This window comes from Anomaloglossus baeobatrachus, chromosome 6 (assembly GCF_048569485.1).
Source record: "Anomaloglossus baeobatrachus isolate aAnoBae1 chromosome 6, aAnoBae1.hap1, whole genome shotgun sequence".
NCBI classification, from domain to species: domain Eukaryota; kingdom Metazoa; phylum Chordata; class Amphibia; order Anura; family Aromobatidae; genus Anomaloglossus; species Anomaloglossus baeobatrachus.
Window position 1 is genome coordinate 524,101,964 of NC_134358.1, and position 24,520 is coordinate 524,126,483.

A 24,520-nucleotide genomic window follows, 5' to 3' on the forward strand; every position below is an offset into this window, starting at 1 on the left:
TGCCTGCCACTGCAACCTAGCAACCAGCTTCTCTACCGCACCCCATGAATGGAGGTGGAGGCCACGCCCCCTCCTGGGTCTGCCCAGGGGTCCCTTCAAGGTATCTGTGAGACCTGGTCACTATGTGTCTGTGTGTTCACACCCCATTCCAGCCATCAGGATTACCTGTTTGCACTCACCCAGTGTGGGTGCAGTACTTAGTGGTGCCTGACCAGGTCAGGGGCGCCACACATACAACAGGCAAGACAACATCCCTCCATCAAGAGCAATATTACAAAAAAGTTTGAAGTACCATACTGTGGCACAAAGAGTGGAGCACAGGTAAAGGGTATCGTAATATGGGGTGTCAAAAACACTGCAATTTTCAATAAGTCATACATTGGTGCTAAACCCTCTGCAGATGAGCAATAAGAGTCTGGATGAGGGTGCAAGAATAAGAGCCAGTGGTGCCTGATTCACTAGTGACAAGTAAAAAGCACTGTGTACCTGTCACGGGTATGTCACGGTGAACAGACAGTCATGTAGTTTCTGGCTATAGAAGGTCACAGTGTTTGGCTGTGCAAAATGCTCCCTGACTTTCTATTGTTCCTGCTGTCATTAGTCATTGGTATAGGTAGCTTTCCTGGTGTATTCATCTTTCCCCCTTTAGGACCCAGTGGAGCCCTCCTTCCATCCAGCTGCTGATTATCAGCAGTCTCTTAGTGCTTAAATTCTCCCATCTTCTCTGTACTGGTGCTGGTGATTTTTTCAGTTCATTCTAGCTCTGGTTGCAAGCAGGTGGCTTGCTCTCATGTGTAGTATTGCTTCTGAAGCTTTGCTGAACTCCTGCCTGTGTCATCTGGGGATAAGTAGTTCACGCTTTTTCCCCCATTGTGTCCCCCTTGTGTCTTTCTTTAGTGTTTAGTGGGGTTGAGGAAGAGCTCATCCCACCCGTTCCCTATTTAGGGCCCAGCACTAGGGTTACCTAGGGTCAGGTATCTGGTTCAGTGTATAGGTGAGAAACCTATCTAGGCTGGTGAGGGACTCCAGGGACCAGCGGTAGGCTTGGTCAGGGGTCACCATCTCCCTCTTCCCCTACCTTTCACCTCTCGCTTGGTACTTCCCCGTACCTAGCGTGACAGTGCCATTCACATCTCTGTAAGGACAAATCCAACATCTCAAATGCTCTCTTGGCTTAGGAGCGTTCCCATATAAGCTTGTTAATGGATTTATTTTATATATATGGAACATAACATTTATTCATAGTTTCCCATTATAATCTACTTAAAACCCAGCTGCAATATTTAAAGTGTTCATGGTTAATAAATCTTACACAGTTTAATCCACTGAGTCATTAGTTACTAATTACCATTTCTCCAGTAATGTAAAGTTTGAAAAGAAAAATGTGAAAATAGGGCAGAACCTACCAGTGGCGCGGCAGAAAATGAAGACTATTTTGTTTCCTTCATGTGCACATAATCCCATGGACTGGAGCCAACGCGTGGTCCTGACCTGCGCTTTCCTCCAATTTACAATGAACTGATGACCTCATCCATTTATATACTAAGTGAGCTTATGAATAAGGGTAGAAAATTTAACCTCACACAGTAAATGAAAACAAATTATGAAAACTGGAATCTCACCAACTTCCTCCCATCCAGTTCATGTCACGAGAACTCGAATGTAAGTGCTATATAGCTGGATGTAATTTATTATACTTAGGGGAACCTACTGCGCTGGCTGGCAAAGCAAAGGTCCGGATGAACTTAAAGGAATTGACCACATTTTTTTTACTTTTGCTCTATGCATTTTTAACTGAGTCAGGAGATTTTATATCAAAGGGAATCAGTCACCAGTTGTTTTATCAGTCATCTGAGAGCAGCGTAATGTAGTGACAAGAGATCCTGATTCCAGCACTGTGTCACTTAAGGCTGTTTTACACGCAGCGACATCGCTAGCTGGTGAAAGCACCCGCCCCCGTCGGTTGTGCGTCATGGGAAAATCGCTGCTCGTGGCACACAACAACGCTAGGACCCGTCACACGGACTTACCTGCCTAGCGACGTCGCTGTGTCCGGCGAAACCCCTCCTTTCTAAGGGGGCGGTTTGTGCGGCGTCACAGCGACGTCACACGACAGCCATCCAATAGAAGCGGAGGGGCGGAGAGCAGCCGAAAGAAAGTGACGCCCACCTCGTTGCCGGAGGACGCAGGTACGGTGTTGTTCCTCGTTCCCAGGGTGTCACACGTAGCGATGTCTGCTGCCTCAGGAACGGCGAACAACCTGCGTCCTGCAACAGCAACGATATTTGGTATTATAACGACGTGTCAACAATCAACGATTAGGTGAGTAATTTTGATCATTAGCGGTCGTTCGTACGTTTCACACGCAACGACGTCGCTAACGAGGCCGGATGTGCGTCACGAATTCCGTGACCCCAACGACATCTCGTTAGCGATATCATTGCGTGTAAAACCCCCTTTAGGCTATGTCCGCATGTTGCGTTCTGGTTTGTCAACAAAACTACACCCTCTGGCACTCTTAACAAATGTAAACACTGTGTTTGGCAAACAAACGCGGTAAAAAATGCATGCGTTTTCGATGCGTTTTCCCTGCGTTTGGGCTGCGTTTTGGACAGTGCATTTTTAAAGGAGAAATAAAATATGATAGGATAGGATTTGATAGATAGCTAGAATACATAGATAGAAAAAATAGATAGAAAGAATAAATAGCATGACTGCCCCTGACAGCAGACAGAGACAGAGCCATGCCATTAGAATGAACTCGGGTAAACCTCTGAGGTAGGTTCCGGGGCACAGGCAGTAGTGCGGGGCCCGCAGCTGTGATGTCAGAGCTTCACCTGAGTTCATTGACATCGCGCGGATCTGTCTCTGTGTTGTGGCCTGATTTGTGGTCACAAGTGAAGGACTCCAGCTGTGACCGGAAATCACCTGATCGCGTGGCTCACTTCAGTCACTCAGGTGATTTACTGTCACAAGTGGAGGACTCCAGCTGTGGCCGTGGGTAACCTGAGTGATGTCACCGCTTATAGCGCGATTCACTTCAGTTGCTGCGTGTAGCTCACAGCGAGTGGTCGTGCTCTATGCCTGCTGGCTGTGAGCTTCCGATGTAGCAGAGCTGGAAGCATCATGGGACCTCGTGTGAATTACGCCAGACCAGTAGAGGTGTTTGGGGGTTAATAAAGTGGTGAAAGAAAGGGGTTTTTTTGTCTTTTATTCCAAATAAAGGATTTTTTGGGTGTATGTGTTTATTTACTTTCACTTACAGATTAATCATGGGGGGTGTCTTAAAGACGCCTGCCATGATTAACCTAGGACTTGGTGGCAGCTATGGGCTGCCATTAATTTCTTATTACCCCGATTGCCACCGCACCAGGGTAATCAGGATGAGCCAGGTAAGGTCCCGGGACTGGTGACAATTCAGGGCGGCTGCTGGCTGATATTTTTAGGCTGGGGGCAGCTTAAAAATGATAGGCCTCTCAAGTCTGAGAATACCAGCCAGAAGCTGTGAGGCTTTATCTTGGCTTGGTATCAATTGGGGGAGAGTGTGATTGGTTGCAGTCTGACAGCTGTCACTCAGCTTTGGGGTGTGTCTGACTGCAACCACTCAAAGGTGCTGGTGGGTGGGGGAAGCAGTGAATATGAGATGAGTAGTGAACCACCTCTTTAATTTTGTACTCTTACAGCTGTCATGGCACTCACATGATGCAGTTTGGCAATTTTCTTAGGACGAGTGGTGAAACTCCACCCAAATCCCAGTCACTCAGGGAGACTGGGGTCGGCCTCGGTGATGTTGGGTGAACTGGAAGTTGACGTGACATCACGGCATCCTCTTAAAGGGCCAGCGTTCTATTGCAAGAAAATACCTCTCAGTCTATGCCTGAGAGCCATAGTGTATTTAAGGCATCTTCCCATTAGGGCAGGTGCCTGCGCAGCCCCTTTAATTAGTTAGTCAGTCAGTCTGCTACGTAGCTAGTTATCAGGTCCTGAGCTCCTGTCCTGTTATCCTTGTGTCCGTCTCCAGTACCTGCCTTTCCACACCTGTCTATCCCTGCCGTGCATACCATTCCTCTCTGCATCTGCCTGTCCAACGTGCCTCAGTCCTCCCACCTGTACCTGTCTATTTCTGAGTCCGTCACCAGCCCTGCGGGTTAGCTACCACAGTCCCGGTAACTGCCCTGAGAGTGTTACCTGGCGTCCACCTTACGGTGTGTGCTTAGTTAAGCCCCCCCATTAAAGGGTAAGCCCGGGTCCCCCCTGTGGTCTAGTGGGTCCACTAGTCCCACTCGCTGCCAGTACACTGGCCGTGAGCGTTACACTGTGTATGAGGGGAATGTTTGTAGCTCCATAATGTATGGGGGGAGGAAGCATCATACCGTGTAGGGGGTGGGGGCTGTGGGGAGTTCATAGTGCATGAGGGGATTTAGGGTCATCATACTCAGTGCGGGGGATTTTAGGTTATCATACTGTGTGGGGGACTGTGGTGCCAACTTACAATGTTTGGGTAGCGGCTGATGAAAAGAGAACAGAATTATAATTTGCACAAGTATAAAAGAAAATAATAAATAATTAATGATAACTGAAGCCTAATAGGAGTATAAACAGTAACAGTAAAAGAGAAAAAAAAATAAAACTTGCACTTAAGGGGTTGTTAGGAGCTTCCTTTCGGTCAGCCATAGAGTTTGTATATAACGAGATGTTTATTTTTCCATAGCTAAAATATGTAAATGGCCGGTATGTTTTCCCTCGGTGGACACTGAATATGAGATATTCCATAGTGCCGGGCTGGAATTGAATTCCACTGAGATAACAAGATGGATGCTTATGGACTGACATAATGCAGTGGGTTTTGTGCCATGGATAATTATGGTATACAATTACATGAAATGTTCCCTTAATGCATAGTTAAATGCTGTGTTTCATTAAGAATAATGCTAGTTGTGTTATCCCAAAAAATATTTTTCCCGTTTCTGTGTATAAAAGGGCTTCAAAGAGAAGGTATTTTTAACCTTGTTTGTTTATGTCTGTTTGTAATTTTAGACATCATAAAAAAGTCAGAGTCTCGTGCTATAATTTACTATTATGTTTTGCAGCTACTGGCTTCCTTCGGTGGCCGGTACTAAAGCGCAGATGTTCTGCTGTACAGGCAGTGCAGATTTACAACTCAAGACAGGCTGGGCTGGACCAGGGAGCAATTAGGGCATTTTTTATATTTACTAGTTTAAAAAAAAGAAGGTTTGTATCTTTCATTCTCATGTTATTCTGGTAAATGGAGAAGTAATACGGGGCTGATTCGCTGTATTGCTAGGCAGGCAGTTCTGGTGAAAAAGGGGGACGTCAGGTTGCTCGCGCACTGCAGTCCTTCGCCAAGGAGACCTCGTGAGCAGATAGATGGGACTTCGGGTTGGGTACATGACACTTAAGGCCGCTTTACACACAACGATATTGCTAGCGATCTCGTTAGCGATGTGACACGCCCAGATCGTTGCTACGATTTGCCAAGATTGCTCATAGGTTGTTTTGTAGCGGTCACACGTACCCATCTCACAAATGACGCTACATCGTTCAGCGATATATTGTTTGACCAAGGCGGTCGTGTGGATACCGTCACACAGCATTCCTCCCAATGATTCCGGCAACGACAGAGGCGTATAATTGTCCATAGCATACACCCTGGCGTGTGATTGCCTCGCCCTCTCCACGCCCCAACTTCCATACTGCCAGAATCTCCTACGATTTGTGTACGCCTTATCAACTATGGCTGCCAAATCAGAACGCAGTTGGGACCACCAATCAGAGCTGAGGATGCGTGGAGCATTGCTCGTAGCGACACGCCCACGTCGCTGATGACGGACGCAGGCTTGTTTGTCTTGTTCGTCATTGGCAGGGTGTCAAACGTAGCAATATGTCTGCTGCATTCGAAACGATGAACAATATTTTGAAAATGAACGACGTGTCAACGATCAACGATTTTCACTATTTTTACGATCGTTCGGAGTCGCTCATAGGTGTCACGCGCAACGACATCGCTAATGACGACGGAAGTGTGTCACGAAAACCGTGACCCCAACAACATATCGTCAGATAAATCGTAGCGTGTAAAGCAGCCTTTAGCCCGAGGCCACACGGGGATTACTGCGATCGCATGACACTCGGCCCACGCTCGCAGCACAGCGGGAGCCGAGTGCCATGAGAGTATCATGCGACTGTGGTCCGATCGTTCGATCAGACCACAGCTGCGGAGGGGAGGGTGGCGCTGCATAGGGGAGGGAGGGATTTATCTCCCTATCTCCTCTGTTGCCGGCTGATGTGAGAATCGTACTGCTCTCGCGTTACACTGGTGTAAAGCGAGAGCAATGCAATGTTTCTCTCGCCACCTAGACTTGTATGGGTGAGAGTGGAACACGATCGCCTTACACTCGCAGCATGCTGCAACTGTTCTCTCGGTCCAATTAGGGCTGAGAAAATAATCGCTCATGAGTGCTGCCCCATAGAGTAATTTTGGTCCGAGTGTAATGCGTTTTTTTTTATCGTACTCCACTTGCACCAATTTTCTCGCCGCGTGTCCTAAGCCTTACTGGTTTCTTCAGGCCGATGTCCATCACCCACCCAGCAGTCGACATCATGGATAGTTAGTAACATATGCAACACTGGAGTTCACTTGGCCAACCAGAATTGTTCACTTTTATTCTTCACACTGTTATGACAGACTTGACCTTCTTTTCATTTCTTTCTCATAGTGTGGGGTACTGCTCCCGATAGCCAAAGAGATATAGTTTTTTAGAACAAACTCAACAAGGAGCAGAAATTCCACCTGGTCCTCCTGATAGATGAACCAAAACAGAAAACTTCTTAAATACAGTTCTACCTCTTGGTTCATCATCTCTGTCTTCCTATTAGTCTTGGGATGATAGCCTGAGGAAAATGATAGCTTATTACCCAATCTAGAGAAAAAAAACTACTCCAAAAGCTAGCCAAAAACTGAACCCCTGTATTGGAAATAATGTGCTTGGGAACACCATATAATTGAATGATATGAGATATGAACAATGCATCTAAACTCTTAGGGTGGCTTTACATGCTGCAATATCCGGCCCGATATCGCTAGCATGAGACCCGCCCCCATCGTTGTGCGCGACGGGCATATCGCTGCCTGTCGCGCACAAAATCGCGCACCCCCGTCACACATACTTACCTGTCCTTCGACGTCGCTGTGACCGGCGAACCGCCTCCTTTCTAAGGGGGCGGTCCGTTTGGCGTCACAGTGACGTCACTAAGCGGCCGCCCAATGTAAGCGGAGGGGCGGAGATGAGCGGGACATAACATCCCGCCCACCTCCTTCCTTCAGCATTGTGGCCGGAGGCAGGTAAGGAGATGATCCTCGTTCCTGCGGCGTCACACGTAGCGATGTGTGCTGCCGCAGGGACGAGGATCAACTTCGCCCCAGCATCAGCAGCGATAACTGGCAGCGGACCCCAATGTCAACGAGGAGCGATTGTGGACGTTTTTGCAACGATCCAAAATCGCTCCTAGGAGTCACACGCTACGACGTCGCTACAGCGGCCGGATGTGCGTCACAAAATCCGTGACCCCAACGAGATCTCTGTAGCGAAATTGTAGCATGTAAAGCCCGCTTTAGCCATGGGCAACTTTTGCAACCATCTTGCTGAAACAGTCCACCATAACCCACACAAGAGTATCACTGCCAGAATTAGGCAAATCAGTGACCAAGTCCATAGACAAGTGGGTCCAAGATTGTGACAGGACCTCGTTATGCAAGAGATTACCCACAGGGTACTGACAAGAGGCTTTAGCCCTAGTACAAACTCTGCATTTATGGACATACTCATCCACACCCTAAGGCTATGTGCCCACGCTGCGGATTTACCACGGATTTTGCCGCGGATTTGCCGCGGATTTACCGCGGATTTACCGAAAATCTGCAGCAGCGGCACTTCCAAGCCATTTCAATGGCATTTTGGAAATGCTGTGTCCATGCTGCGGATTTTTCCGCGGCGGATTTGCCGCGGATTTTGATCCGGAAAAATCTGCAGCATGTCAATTATTCTTGCAGATTTTGGTGCGGATTTTGGGTATAGAATGGGGGAAAAAAAAAAAATCTGCATCAAAATCCGCGGCAAATCCGCAGTAAATCCGCGGCAAATCCGCGGGTGCGGATTTGCTGCGAAAGTCGCGGATTTTCATGCAGAAAAATCCGCAGGTACATTCTACCGTGGACACATAGCCTTACGAGCATTATACCATCAAAAGGACCTGGAAAGAGATCTCCAAGTGGCAGAAGAACCGAGATGCCCAGCCAAAACAGAATCATGCATTTTATTCAGAAGATCTGTGTATAGAAAGGACAGTAAATAAAGCTTGTTTAGGGGCAAGGCTTCTGGCGCACTATCCTGAGCATCCTGATTGTGCTGTCTGAGATCTATCCCCAGAGCACCCACCAACACTCCTTCACTAGGACTCTTTACAGGACTTTCATCCCTCAACTCTGGAACTAAGCTAAGAGACAAAGAATCAGCCATAACATTCTAAGATCTAGGGGGATAAGTCACAGTAAAATCAAACCGAGAAAAAAAAAAGGACCACCGTTTAGTGATTATGTATTTAGCAGCATCAACACACAATAGGCATTTATGATCAGCCAGGACCATTACCTTATGTATAGCCCCCTCTAACCAATGTCTCAATGTTATTCACACTATAGTGCACACATGCAAAATTAAGTAAACTAAGGTCTAACTCAACACGACTACACCTGACCTGCCTTGTTCTTGTACAGATTAGAAGTCCCTAAAGGCCCATGTGCTGACTGAAAGAACCCTAACCGGGTGGCTAAGGGGACCACTAGGGCCTTGCTTCCTAACTGATCATTGATGGTATAACGTATTTCCTTAAGATTCCGGGGGAAGGATCAGTATTAAAAATTAGATTAAACCAAATACACTCCCTGACAGAAGTTCTGTCGCTTATCCATGTTATGTAAATAAAAGCTTATAACCTGACTTTAAATTCATCCATTGGTTTTATAAATTACTCTTTTGAAAGCTGAAACCCTCCCAAATTTGGTTTAGGTTATGAAAATAAAGTTGCTGCAAAGATGAAATATTGATCATTTAATGAACACAGAAAGGTCAGATTTTGGCAAGACAAAAGTTTTTTTTCGCCCACAGAAAGTAATGTGAAATTCAAACAAATAATTAACTTTTAATACAAAGATATGTTGCATAACATTGGTGAATGAAGTTGTGGTGCTATTAGAGCCATATTTAATATTTTGTGAGACTTCCATGAGCTTGAAGGACTGCATCCATGCGGTTCAACAATGATTCATACAATTTATTGATGAAGTTATAAGGAATAGCAAAGAATGCAGTCTTACATGCCTCCAGAGTTCATCTAGATTCTTTGTTTTTGTCTTCCAAGCTTCCTCTTTCATCCTACCCCAAACATGCTCAATGATGTTCATGTCTGGTGAATTGGCGCGATTGTTACCGGGTCCACATGCCTGCGGACTGCAAGAACTAGGAAGAGGCCACCGAGGGAACGGAGGATAGGTGAGAATAATGTGTGTGTGTGTGTGTGTGTGTGTGTGTGTGTGTGTGTGCGCGTTTGTTTGTGTATGTGGAAAGGCACAATAGGGGTCCAGGATGAGACATTGCTACAAGTTGTGGAACAAGTTGTCTGAGTTACAATTATTTCCTATGGGAAAATGTGCCTTGCTATAAGAGTAAATTGATTCACGAGCACACTCCCAGAACAAATTAATCTCATAAACCAAGGTTCCACTGTATATGCTTTTTACATTTCTTTTACCCAGATGTAGGACTTTGCATTTGTCTCTGTTAAACACCATTCTGTTCTCCTCATCCCATTGTTCAAGTGTCTAGATCCTTTTAAATACACTCTCTTTCCTCTCTAGTGTTGGCTACTCCTCCTATCTTATTATCATTTGCGAATTTTACGAGTTCCCTAATAATTCCATTGTCCAGATCATTTTTGAAGATATTAAACAGAACTGAGGCCAGGACAGAGCCTTGGGCCCCCGCTTTTACCTTTCCTACAGGTTGATGTGCAGCCATTTAGTATTACTCGTTGTGCCCGATCATTAAGCCAGTTGTGAATCCATCTAACTGATTTTTTGTCAATTACATAATTGATCATGTTTTCAATGAGGATGTCATGTGATACTTTATCGAATGCCTTACTGAAGTCAAGGTATGCTATATCTACAGAATTCCCCTGGTACAACCATTCAGTGACTTTGTTATAGAAGGACATCAGATTGGTCTGACAACATTTATTGGTCATAAAGCCGTGTGGCTCTGGTTAATTAATGCCTTCCCATCCAGGTACCTAAGTAAATGTTCTAGGACAATTTGCTCAAAGATTTTTCCTGTTATGGAGCTCAGGCTTACTGGTTAACCATGGCAGGGCCTGTTCTGAGTGGGTCCTGTCTTGTTATACCGCTGTATGGTCTTGGCCACCGTGCTGCAGCTCAGAGTCAGGGTGTTGGCAATCTGCTTATAGCCTAGGCCATCTTTATGTAGAGTAACAAATCTTTTTTGAGATTCTAGGAGAACTCTTTGCCATTAGGTGCCATGTTGAATTTACAGTGACCAGTATGAGAGAGTGTGTGAGCGATAACACCAAATGTATCACACCTGCCAATAAATTGCAAAAGTTGTGAAATTTTCATGGGATGATTAATAAATATCCTATTAGATTTTACTGATGTTCTGTTCTGTTCTGCACAAATACCAAAAAAATATACATAAAAGTGTCCCTATTGTACGTATATGACACAAAAATACTTTCTCCAAAAGAGTGAAGGAACTCTTGTCTAATGCTGTAGTAAGATCTTCCATCCAAGACTCTAAAAACTTACAAATTAACCCATTAGAACCTATTTTGCATGTACAGTAAATAGTTAAACCAATCTGAAAATAGCAATAGAAGCTATTATATTTTTGCCAAATGCTTCATATTAAACATGTCAATGGGATTTAGTGGACCATTGACTAATTGCTGCTGTTGGGGTAAAACAAGGTGAAAAGGGAACAATCCCTTTAAACAGTGCTCTAGAGCTGTTCAGCATTTGCTTATCCCATTAGTCTACTAATATAACAGATAGGTTCAGATGACAGGGAATAATAATAGAAGCCTCAAGAATAGATATTGGTCATATAATTTGGCCAATTGTTGTCCTAAATTTGGTCCACCACTAGACGTATCATGGAACCAGTTAACGCTCAATTAAATACCCTGTTTTTCCAAAAATAAGATCTCCCTCAAAAATGAGCCCTAGAAGGAATTTTCAGCATTTTCAGTTTAAGGCTTAAATATAAACCCTACCCCGAAAATAAGCCCTAGTTGTGGCTCAATAATAAAGTGTCCATGCAGTTAAAAAAGTTAAATAATACTCTAGGACACGTCATTATTGAAAGCAAACACCCCCAAAAGAAAGAAGATAGAAGACTCTGCAATCATACTCTCTAGATGCCGAACGGGAGGACCTGCAGTGGATCGCACACCCACAAACATCAGATCGCACGCACACACACAAACACCAGATTGCACACACACACATCAGATCACACACCCACACACGTCAGATTGCACACACACACAAACACCAGATTGCACACACACAAACACCAGATTGCACACACACACAAACACCAGATTGCACACATACACAAACACCAGATTGCACACACACACACCAGATCACACACAATCACACATCAGATCAAACACATAATCACGCATCAGATCGCACACACACACTCACCACATCTGGCAATACCGTCTGCTTCTGGTCGGCAAGTGGAGCGCGAGAACCTGGGTGAAATGTGTGAAGGACCTGCGGTGGAACACATTGATGCATTCCACCGCAGGTCCTCTATACGTTCCACCGCAGGCCCTCATATTCCACTGCACTACGTCCCATCTTCCCCTGCCGGCTGAAAGCAATTGCTATCACCAGATGTGGTGAGTGTGTGTACAATCTAATGTGTGATTGTGTGTGTGATCTGATGTGTGCAGTGTGTGATCTGATGTGTGTGTATGAATATGAGTGTGTGTGTGCATGCGTAATCTGATGTATGTGAGTGTGTCGGCCAGAAGCGGTGGGGGCAACGTGGAGCATACCTGATGGGAGCACCCGCTGAAGATCATAGGAGGACCTGGGAGCCATGTAGACATCTGGAGTCTGGTAAGTATGATTCTCCTGGGAAGGGGGTCTGCTTTTCTGGGGGGATAAACTTACCCCCAAGCCTGTTTCCCCGAGAAGAAGCCCTACCCCAAAAATAAGCCCTAGCGCATTTTGTCAGGCAAAACAAATATAAGACAGTGTCTTATTTTTGGAAAAACACAGTAGTTTTGCTCACAACTAGATGTATATGTTTACTAAATACAATTATGTTTCCAAAATGTGTGTTTAGTTTACTTGTATATAAGGTTTTAAGAATGTACTACAGGGTTTCTTACGCATTTTGTAGTTATAAAAAAAAGGTTGCAGAGGTAGACATCGCATTTGAATGTAAAGTACAAACATAAGGAGGTAAATAAGCTGTGCCACCCTTGCTCCACTGACTGCAGACACGCAGATCCTATAACACTACCTCTCTATTGATTTCTACTTTTATTATTTCCTGCTTTTGAATAGGATTTATCAGACTCAGCCGGAATAACTACTCATTTATCCTCACTGACAGATTATACATTTTGATGTTGGACATTTCCAGATACTGCTTGGAGTTTCTGTTTGTGTAAGACATAGTGCAAACAGAAAATGAGGCAATGGCTGTTTGTAGGAGACAAGAAATGTCTTCATTAGCTCATAATTAGCAGAGAGCCATGCACTTTGGATGGAAGTCACGACAGTTATTCCTCCTGATCTACCTGTACAGATGTACACCCGGCTCAGTGCATGGGTTCTCGATGGGAATACAGAATAAAATAATCAAACATGCATGTCTCATTCCGAAACGCTGTAGGACCTAGTGTCATGCTGGAGCCAAGCAGGGTTGACTCGGGAACCCCTGCACTGGCCCTCAGACTAAATGTACCCCGAACTTTTCCTCAACCCAGAGGTACACTTGAAGGTAGTGAGGTCTGGGCCCCCAGTGTGTCTCTCATGCCTGTCCAGGGCTTGGTGTAACTGTACCGCCCCTGCAGTAGTCGAACTGCTTGAATCCGGGGTTGCTGTGGCTCGAGGGTCTTCGGATCCGGGAGCTTGTGGCTACTTTGAAGTGTAAAAGGGGGATATTTACAAGGGAGAGTTTGTGACGCCACCCATGGTTCACGGAAAGGGGCAGCCAGATAATGTTCCCTCCACGGGTAGGGGAGACGCCGGGACTCTAGAGCAGGGTTCCCCAACTCCAGTCCTCAAGGCACACCAACAGTGCATGTTTTCAGGATTTCCTTAGCATTGCACTGCTGTTGGAACCAGCACCTGGGCAGGTAATTACATTAACACCTGTGCAATACTAAGGAAATCCCAAAAACCTGCACTGTTGGTGTGCCTTGAGGACTGGAGTTTGGAACCTCTGCTCTAGAGGATAGGTGAGAAGATAGCGTGGTGCAGACTGTGTGGGCAGGCAGGACACAGGAAGAGCAGTGTACTCACTCGAGCTGTGTAGATGTTGGTGCAACCATGAAGCAGACTCTGACACAGAAGTAAACCAAGTCTGTGGGTGCCGCTGCCACTCTGGGGAGCTCGTCCGGGAATCCATCCCCACTGGTATTGTCTGATGAAATGGAACCTGCCTCCATGCACTTGTAGATAGATGTTTCTGAGTGATCCCTCGACCTGAAGCTGTCGGGGTCCCGCTCCCTCTATTTAAATAGAGGAGCTGTGCTCTCAATGGCTGACACTTGGGATTTCCGTAGGTCGCATAAGCTGAAAACCTCTATCCCCCTCGTTGTGTTGGTGCCTTCGCTCTCTGAGCACTTGGGAAAAGTTAATAAAGAGACTATCTTCCACAGGTGAATTACCAGGTTGCGTGAAGCTACTCCCTGATCTAGGGTCCTGTACCCTGCCGTGCTCGGTACCGGTCCAGTTACTGGACTTTCCGGTGCTGACCGTTCTCCAAAACTAAGTCTGGGCACCCTTCTCCAATACCCTGCGACTGAGTCTCCGACTCCTCCGGTCCCAGACCACCATCTGCGACCTAACCAAAGTCTCCCAGGAAGCTACAACTCCCTCAGCTCCTCACTCTCTGAGGGCTACTTCTGAACTCTAGGGAGCTGCTACTCCCAGCTCCTCACTCTTTGGGAGCTACTACTGAACTGACTATGTCCCTCCCACAAGTCTGCCTGACCCCCTAGGCGGGTGGCATTTCCAGCTAGACCACCCACTGGTGTGCCTGACAGGGTGTGGTGTGAGGTGTGGCTAGGATTGTGTTCTGATGGGAACAAACCAGAGTTAGGATCCCAGAACCATGGAGGATGAGTTCTGCACTATAAGAGAAAGGAGTGCAGTTCCCTGTGACACCCTGATAAGGTCAGGGGCGTCACATAACTGTCTCCACACCCACCACCCAGGGGATGGGCCGTGACAGTAGTCACAAAAACCCCACCAACAAATAACACAGACACGGAGGACAACAAACTTCAAGCACACCAGAAACATAGACCAGGGGGACTACTAAAAGGTGCAGAGGAAGTAAATAAGGTAAGGAGAAAGTAAACAGCAGGGTAACTTCCACACTAAACAACAGCAGCAGAAACCACCTCCTTCATGTTCCAGACCAAGCTCCAGAATGAATTCTAAATAACCATCACCCTCTGTTGGGAGCAGAGGGTATTTATCCAGGTTGGTAGTGGTTATAAGCAGAAACACCTGAGCAAAGGTAATGAGCTTGCTGCTAGCAAGAAATTTGACATTAACCCCATGCATGACAAAAAAAAAAAGACTCAAGTCTCCAAAGGTAATAAGAGACTGTGAGACTGTCAAAAAGAGACGACCGTGACACTTAGGGGTACTTTGCACACTACGACATCGCAGGTGCGATGTCGGTGAGGTCAAATCGAAAGTGACGCACATCCGGCGTCGCTGTCGATATCGGAGTATGTAAATCCTTTTTGATATGGTTAACGAGCGCAAAAGAGTCGTAATCGTATTGTGGCGCCCTGGACAAGCCAGAGGCCACAGGTAACAACACACACACACACCCACCCCCAGCAGTTCACAGCAGACATCCCCAGTGAGACCTGATTTCTTCCTCGGGTTCAGACAGACACACCAGGTGGGCGGAGTCAGGCAGATGGGCACGCCCACCCAGGAGTCTGGCTGGCCTGAGGCAGGAAACAAGTTCAGACAAGTCCAGGCAGAGGAAGAGAGAGGAGGTCTGCAGAGAGGCAGACGCAGACTGGGGCCTAGGTTGGAGCCTAGGTCCCTCGTGTAGCCAGTGAGGCAGACGGTAGTGGCCGTCTGCAGGAGCCGGGAAGACAGTCTTGGTGGAACCGTAGGTAGCTGGGACATCCAGCCATTTGTTTTACCAGAGACTCCGTGTAAATTACTGGCTGAGTGAGTACCACCGTGCCGTGCGGCACAGCGCTGCCCCCGCGACCCTGCACCTCACCAGGCCCCGTAACCCGCCTGCCATATATCCCTCCCTCACCGGGCCCCGGGACAACCAACCCCCCTACCCACGGAGGGGAGAACAACAACTGCGCTGCTCCCTGTCATCGCTCCCGGGATCCCCGTCCAGAGCAGCGGTGGTGTCACAACCTCACCACAACCATGGGTGGCATCACGAACAATCAATCCCCAAAACCAATCCCCTTTTCACTCACGGGCGAGGAGCGCCGCTCGAGTCCCCGGATCCAGCCCACCGCTCGAGCCACCGAGCAGCAGCAGCAGCAGTGCCGGACCCGAGCGTGGTGAGCGCAGCGTCCCATCCTCCGCCCGCGACAGTATCATCAGTGTAGTGTCCGACATTTTCATAATTTAGCTGCAGCGATGGTACGATGTTGTTCCTCGTTTTCCTGCGGCAGCACACATCGCTGTGTGAGAAGCCGCAGGAGTGAGGAACATCAGCGTACCTGCGTCACCTCGGCTCATGCCGGATATGCGGAAGGACGGAGGTGGGCGGGATGTTTACGTCCCGCTCATCTCCGTCCCTCCGCTTCTATTGGCTGCCTGCCGTGTGACATCGCTGTGATGCCGCACGACCCGCCACCTTAGGAAGGAGGCGGTTCGCCGGCCAGAGCGACGTCGCAGGGCAGGTATGTGCATGTGAAGCTGCCGTAGCGATAATGTTCGCTACGGCAGCTATCACAAGATATCGCTGCTGTGACGGGGGTGGGGACTATCGCGCTCGGCATCGCTGCCATCGGCTTGCGATGTCATAGTGTGCAAAGTACCCCTTAGGGCTCATGCAAATCAGTATGATCTTGGATCACAATGCACAGACTGGCCGCAGGTCTACGGACTTGAGCAATACAGCCTTATACAAATATATAATGCTGTCGAGCTCCGGTCAGGAGACCTGCAACTCCATCCATGCATTGCGGTCCAAGTTCATACCGATTTCCACAAATGTCTGCGTGAGCAATAAAAATGATGTAATTAGAATAACTACCCCAAGAGGCCGGTGCACTACAGCCAGTTTTTGCACCATAAAAACAGACCCCAAAAAAATCCTTTGGTTTTGTGTTGCCATTTTCTGAGGTATAACTTGCCCACTTTTCCCTTGACTGTTGTGGTGATAACGATTTGCTCCAGTGAGTAGGGGCACCTGTACTTTGGCTAACAAATACTGGTGGTGAGCAAAATACTGATGGTGGGGCTACTAGGCATTGGACCCTAAGGGGTACTTTGCACGCTGCGACATCGCATCACTACTGCGATATCGTCGGGGTCAAATTGAAAGTGACGCACATCCGGCGCCGGTAATGACGTCGCAATGGGTAAAGCCTAGATGCGCCGATAAATGATCGCAAAAGCGTCGTAAATCGGTGATCTGTGTAGCGTCGGTCATTTTCATAATGTCGCACCAATATGAGATACGATGTTGTTCCTCGTTCCTGCGGCAGCACACATTGCTGTGTGTGAAGCCGCAGGAGCGAGGAACATCTCCTTACCTGCCTCCACCGGCTATGCGGAAGGAAGGAGTTGGGCGGGATGTTTACGTCCCGCTCATCTCCGCCCCTCCGCTTCTATTGGCCGACTGCCGTGTCACGTCGCTGTGACGCCGCTGGCCAGAGCGACGTTGCAGGACAGGTAAGTGCATGTGAAGCTGCCGTAGCGATAATGTTCGCTACGGCAGCTATCACAAGATATCGCATGTGCGACGGGGGCGGGTACTATCGCGCTCAGCATCGCTAGCCGATGCTAGCGATGCCGCAACGTGCAAAGTACCCCTAAGAATAGGTCATCCGTATTATACCCTGTATCTCCGAAAATAAGACACTGTCTTATATTTTTTTTTTGCCCTTAAAAAAGCACTAGGTTTTATTTTCGGGGTATGGCTTATTTTTGGGGAGAAATGGATTGGGGTAAGTTTATCCCAAAAAAATGCATATCCACCTTCCCAGGATCATCATAGTTACCAGACCCTGGGCGTCTGCGTGGCTCCCAGGTACTCCTGTGATCCTTGGCGGGTGCTCCCAGCAGGTATGCTGCACACCATCCTCCCCTTGCTTCTGGCCAACACACACATCAGATCACACACACACGCACACTCACACATCAGATCGCATATACGGTACATACCATATATCGCACATACAATCGCACGCGCACACTCTCACCACATCCGGTGATACCACTTGCTTCCGGCCAGCAGGGGACTCTCTTGTCTCTATGATGCGTTCCACCCGCAGGTCCTGGAAGCTTCACTGCACAGTGCACAGCGTCACATGATGCATTGCACCCACAGGTCTTGGAAGCTCCACTGCACATAGCAAAGCGTCACATGGTGCATTGCACCAGCAGGTCCTGGAAGCTCCACTGCACAGTGCACAGCGTCAGATGATGCATTCCACCTGCAGGTTCTGGAAACTCCACTGTACAGTGCACAGCGTCACAGGTCCTTATGTAATGCCCTGACACTGCAGGTAGTCACCCATAGGCCCCCGCATAACACCTTCCCTCACCTAGGTTACACACAGCCAATCAGAAAACCCTAGTCACCTCCCCCAGGGATAGACAGGTTCACGAGTGGGCGGGACCAGACGGAAGGAAAATGCCCACCTAGGGGTCAGGGGAGCCCGGGGCAGGGGAAAGCAGTGAGTTGGTGGAGTTCGGCGTTTGAGTGAAGTGAAGTGGAGTCCAGGCCTCTGCTTTAGGCCTGAGGCTGAACTGACAGGTGTCAGGGTCGGAGCCCGGACACATTGGCTAGGTGGCAGACGGTGGGCCCATAGCTAGCAGGAGATGGGAAGACAGCTCGGCAGATCCGAGGTGGACCGGAACAGGGTTGGATCCCGCTGATACCAACACCGGAGACCCAACCGGAAACCGTGCACAGAGGGGGTACTCGCACCTTGAAGCCAGGACCGGAACCAACGGCCTAGCTAATCAACCGATTGAGGGCAAGATTATAGGTCCTGTCCCAACCTAAGTCCTGAAAAGAGACAACCACCCACAGAGAGGGATAGGGCATCCGTCAGAGCCCGTAGATCCCACGGGTCAGCGTCAGCGGGCACGGCTCCCAACAGTATTACCGGGAGCGGACTCCCGAGTTCCAAACCGGGAAGTCCACAACACTACAGCACAGTGCAGAGGGAAGAGATACGGACTACCAGCCCGGGGTGGCGGACCAGAATACACCCGGCCACGGTGGCCGGCCACCATCACCTTGGTTAACCAATGGATTTGTCTGACTTCTTTAATCGTGAGTAAGCTCCCTGGTCTGACCAGGCGCACCGGTCCCTGCCATCAACGTCCCCTGCACCAAGTCACCGGGTCCCGGGGCCACCATCCCTACCCGCGGAGGGGTTAACAACAAGTTGCCATCCCATCTCCCCGGGTGTCCCACAACAGCAGCGGTGGTGCCACATCTCACCACACACCGTGGGTGGCGTCACAGACAGTCTACTACCATCCCCGTACAAATACGTCCCCTTTTAGTTGGAGTGTCCGCGTGACCCCCGGATCTGGCAGAACCCCTCGAGCCATACCGCAGATCCGTATCCGAGCAGCGCCGGCTACTGGCACGGGGGCGGCACACTTAAGCAATCGATATCGTTGGATGTGGTGACTGTGTGTATAAAATCTGATCTGTGATTGTGTGTCTGTGTGATCTGATGTGTGTGTTCCGCCGCAGGTCCTTGATGCGTTCCCGGTCGGCGTCTGGTGAGTATGATCGCGGGGTCTTCTCTCTTCTGTCTTCTTTCTTTTGGGGGTGTCTGCTTTCTATAATGAAGTGTCCTGCAGTATTCTTTAATTTTGTTAGATGCATGGACACTTCATTAGTGAATCGCGACTAAAGCTTATTTTCAGGGGATGTCTTGTATTTAGGCCTTACAGAAAACTCCTGCTAGGCCTTATTTTCAGAGTAGGTCTAATTTTTGGGGACACATGGTATGCATGGACAACCCTTTTAGGTCTGCCCTACATTGACACTGATCAGGTTACTTGCTGGGTACAATATTCTATGGAAGACGGATGCAGCTGCAGAGACACAGTGGAAGTATTTTGTATCACCCTGATGTAAGATTCATAGCTGCACTGCCCAGTTCTGCTGTATAATGTAATAAGTAATACTGGCTGGTTCTGGGGGTGTACTACAGAGGAATAAGGGAGCAAGATCTCCTCACCTCTCTGAGTGCAATGTCTTGGAGATATCATTGTAATTAATTTTCACTCTCTAACTCAGGGACGAGTTTTAATCTACTAATGATAACCTACCCATATTCTTAAAAACAAGCTCCTTCCATCTAACATTGTTGAGTTATTCTAAGGGTGTAAATGCAAACCTATTCAAAGGTAACTCTGTTCACGACAATTTGATACTGTAACTTAAAACTACTTTGAGGGAATTCAGTCTTTGTGCACCACCATTATTTTTTGGATCATAGCCTGGTCAAGGGTTTGACTCCTGTCACTTCATTTGTAGTTATCTTTTTGGCTTCTTGTCATTTGGTTGGCGCCCAAGGTGAATTTCGATTTTTTTTCCTTTTTATAGAATGATCTTTAAGAGTATGGTTTCATAAAGAAGAACCATGCACGACCAGGTGGCAAGAGCGTCAAGCTTGCTAGTATTCCAACTTGCAACACTGTGTCCCAAATTTAATTATAGGCCTCTATAAAGTCAACAATATCAACCAAAAAGCAAGGTTTGGGAAAACTGGAAATATCTTCCAAATGAAGGCGTTCATTGAGATTATTCACTGCATATGGTTCCTCAAAATTGAGTATCAATTATCAATATCAAACTAAAATCAGGAGAGAAAAGGCGCAATAGGGTCTTACCTGATTTACTGGGTGAAAAACATAAAGAAGTGGTGCACTCACCTGATCGGGTTGTGCCAGTCACAACTCCTTTAATGGCACAAGTGAGTGCCTAAGCGGTCCAGCAGCAGCCCTGTTGTACAAGTGGAACATCAAATTCGGAACTGGAGGAAAAACAGGTTTTGCGCCGCGCTTGAAGACCACGAACATCAGTGTCAAACAAACAATTCTTTTATTTCATTCCTACGCATTTCGGAGACCCCAACTGCCTCCGTCTTCAGGGTAAGGAACTTTACAGAAACCAAGGAAGAGCCTTTTATAAAGGGATGTACAGAAAAAAAGAGGAAGAGAATCCCTGGCTATGACGTCAGTTCACCATGTGCTACAGAGCAGTGACTCATAGCCACGTGGAGTAAAGCCAAAACAATAAATTTTTTATTATTATTATTATTATTATTTTATTTTTTGTACCCTAAATTGATTGTTTTTATGAATTTCTAATTATTTATCATGAACGTTCTTTTTAAACTAAATGTATTAATATGTACCATATATGATTGCTGAAAGGGAACTATGACGCGGCTTTACTCCATGTGGCTATGAGTCACTGCTCTGTAGCACATGGTGAACTGACGTCATAGCCAGGGATTCTCTTCCTCTTTTTTTCTGTACATCCCTTTATAAAAGGCTCTTCCTTGGTTTCTGTAAAGTTGCTTTCCCTGAAGAAGGAGGCAGTTGGGGTCTCCGAAACGCGTAGGAATGAAATAAAAGAATTGTTTGTTTGACACTGATGTTCGTGGTCTTCAAGCGCGGCGCAAAACCTGTTTTTCCTCCAGTTCCGAATTTGAATTATCAATATCAAGTATGAAAGCTATGTGCAGAAATTCCCGAACTTACATGCCTTGACTGCTATCAATGACATTATTATTGGTTGTCAGGGATGTTCTGCCACGCTGAATGCACTTGGACAAATTATCAAAATCTTCTCCTTGTAGCTCCATTTCCAATTGCTGACCAGTGACTTCAGAGATGTGATTGACAGGAGACAAGTAAGGAGATGTTACAGGCCATGGTAGCACGTTGAGGCCATACAGGCTGCTCACTATAGTACAAACAACATACAGCCTGGCTTTTTTCTGTTCAAAATGCCTCCTCACACACGGCCACACCACTGGTTCCACAACCAAATCAATCTATCAAGTTGTTAGTATATCTGGAATGAAGACTAGAAGGGTTTGCCTACCTTACGTTATGCCACCTCCCACTACAATCTAGCAAGTAGGAGCGGTGTGATCTTCCCCGATGAAACCCTCTTCGTGGTTTTCCTGATATGGTCTCCAGACCAATCTCTGACTATAATTGAATTCAAGACAAAAGCAGGACTCATCACTGAAGAGGATAGACCAACATTTCAGCCTCTACGGCCATCTTGCTCTACACCATGATAGCCTTTGAGAGTTGTGGTGTAAGGTCAATGGTGAGGCCTGCATAAGGGAATGCCACACTGGTCCTACTCTCAGAATTATGGTATGAGGTAGTACAATATACAATAGCCAGACCCTTGTAGTCTTCATTATAGGTACACTAACAGCTCTGCATTACATTGATTTGTAGTACAGCCATCTCTCCAAAGTCCCCCAAGAGCCATTTTACTACACAAGCATTTCTGACTGCATGTTGCTCATGCTACTGTGAGCATCTTGTCTGCCTAACATGGCCCCTAGCCTTTCCAAATTTATGTCACAGATATGTCATGGCCTGTCATGGAGGTGTCATAGTTGGCTGACAATCCAGTGGCAGCAAGTGTTAGAAAATTCCACAGATTGGTAGTACGTGTTGTTATATGACAGTTCCCTGTTTCTTCAGCAGCAGACTCTATGACCCTTGGAAACTGTCAGTTTTCCCTCTCAGTTGCCAGCCTCTGACTTCCTTTATAAACCTCACCCTGGGATGGTTTGGGTGCAGTTTATAGTTGCTCCTGGATGTGGTCTGCAGCAGTCATCTCCTCTTGTTGTTCCAGACACTTCAGTGGTAGCTTCTCCTAAGATAAGTGTTTGACTTTTGCTGTCCCCCTTGGCTCAGGTGGTAGCATTTGTGTTTACCCTGTATTGTTTCCTTTTGTCTCCCTTAGCATTAGTGGTGTTGATGAAGAGCTCATACCCTTCATCCTTACTTAGGGCTCAGATCAGGTTTTTAATAGGGTGAGGTATTCCTGCTTGGCGACAAGTGCGGAACCTATATAGGGTTGGTGAGGCCAGTGAAAGTGAGCTGCAGGTTGTTGTCAGGGGTCACCACTTCCCCCTTTACCTAGTGATAGGGAATTCCTTTTCGCTTCCCTTTGTATTGTACTATACGGTTGATATAGCTTTTATCCCCGTCCGTGACAATTTGTATCCCAATCTGGAAAGTGATTGGTCAACAATTGCAAAGAGAGCTGACAGCAGTGGATTTTGATGATTTGCCCAAAAGATACAGCATGACAGAACATTCCTCAGACAACTGGTAGCAGCCAGGGTGTGTAAGTGCTGAGATTGCTCTGCATAGAGCTCAAAAGGCCCCGTCACACATAGAGATAAATCTTTGGCAGATCTGTGATTGCAGTGAAATCATGGACATATTGTTCTATTTGTACACAGCCACAAACCTGGCACTGATTGTCCACAATTTCACTGCAACCACAGATCTGCCGCAGATTTATCTCTGTGTGTGACAGGGCCTTTAATCGATACTGTATGAATCAAGATATTTTGAAAGTTTCCATTTTTATATCATTTGCATATCATTAACATGTCTAGCGCTCCTGTGAATTCCATAACGCCACAATTTTTCCTTCTTCATGTTGCCATTTTAATGTTGAGGCGTGTATGTAACATGTAATCCTGCCAGACTGAACCCTATAACATACGGTAATATCTTCTGTAAATTGGACAGAATTCAGGCAAGTAGACAAAACTTACAAAGAACATTTTTGTTTTATTGCTGACGATTTCATTTCAGAACTAGCAACATCAGAAAATAAAAGGAACCCAAACATCACACATCGAGCTGATTAAGAAACAACTGTTATTGCAGTAACACAATTTCCATGTCTGCACCTACTTTGTCTTCATCTAACGAAATGATGTGTTACTGTAATTGTTTGATGTGGAGTCAAGAAAAAAAATTACCAAAGTAACCAAAAAAACATACAGCAAAAGCAGGTTTGTTTTCTTTTATTTTACATCTTGAAACTTTTATTAGGTTGCAAAAACTGCCAAAAAGGCAAGTTTCTTTAACAAGACTAAAACGTAGAAAAAAAATTGTTTTAGGCATTTTAATGAGGCTTTTGGTACTTAAAACGGTCGCTTTGAGATTGCTACATTCCAGACTATGTAACTTCTTCTAAAATAGCAGAACATTCCATTTTCACATCACAGTCATGTTGTCAGGATTTTTGTGTTTTTAATAAAGTTACACATGTTTTAACTTTAGAGTCTACAACACATTGCTCGTTGCCAAAAAATGACACATGGTTGTAATTATTTGTTGCATAGGGTTTTTTCCCCCTTAATTAGAGTTTTAGCAAATAAATGACACATGATAAATACTTTGCTAAATAATTGCGTTGATAAAGAATTTTAATAGAATCACTGTTTATTTAATGGACACACTTTAGGGGGGGAGGTAATAATGGAATTACAACTTCTACTAAAAGAAAATCAAGAAGCTGGAGAAAAAAAGGTTGTACTCATGAAGATTCTAGATTTCGAAAAGACACAGTGTGTCTCCAAAAATAAGACAGGGTCTTATCTTATTTTTTTCTCCAAATAATGGGCTAGGGCTTATTTTCAGCGGATGTCTTTTTTTTCCGTGAACAAAATTCCATATTTATTCTTGATCAAAAAAATCAACATTTATTCAAATGTACCGTATTTTTCGGATTATGAGACACACTTTTCCTCCCAAATAATTGGGAGAAAAATGAGGGGTGGGTGTTATAATCCGAATATAGCTTCTCGGGAGGTGGTGGAGAGGGCAGGGGCAATGCTGCGGGTGCGGTGCTGCAGCGGCTGTGCTGAGGCTGCAGGCGCTGTGCTGCGGCGCCTGTGCTGGGGCTGCAGTCTG

At 46.5% G+C, this 24,520-nt stretch overlaps 1 long non-coding RNA gene across 1 annotated transcript in view; it reads left to right on the forward strand.

The window, feature by feature from the left end:
* LOC142244541 (uncharacterized) overlaps positions 1 to 23,985 on the forward strand; it is a 156,677-nt gene extending 132,692 nt beyond the window's left edge. The window contains exon 3 of the long non-coding RNA XR_012724584.1: positions 23,414 to 23,985. This is a non-coding gene — a long non-coding RNA (uncharacterized LOC142244541). The remainder of the gene's footprint in view (positions 1 to 23,413) is intronic.
* The last annotated feature ends 535 nt before the right edge of the window (positions 23,986 to 24,520 follow it).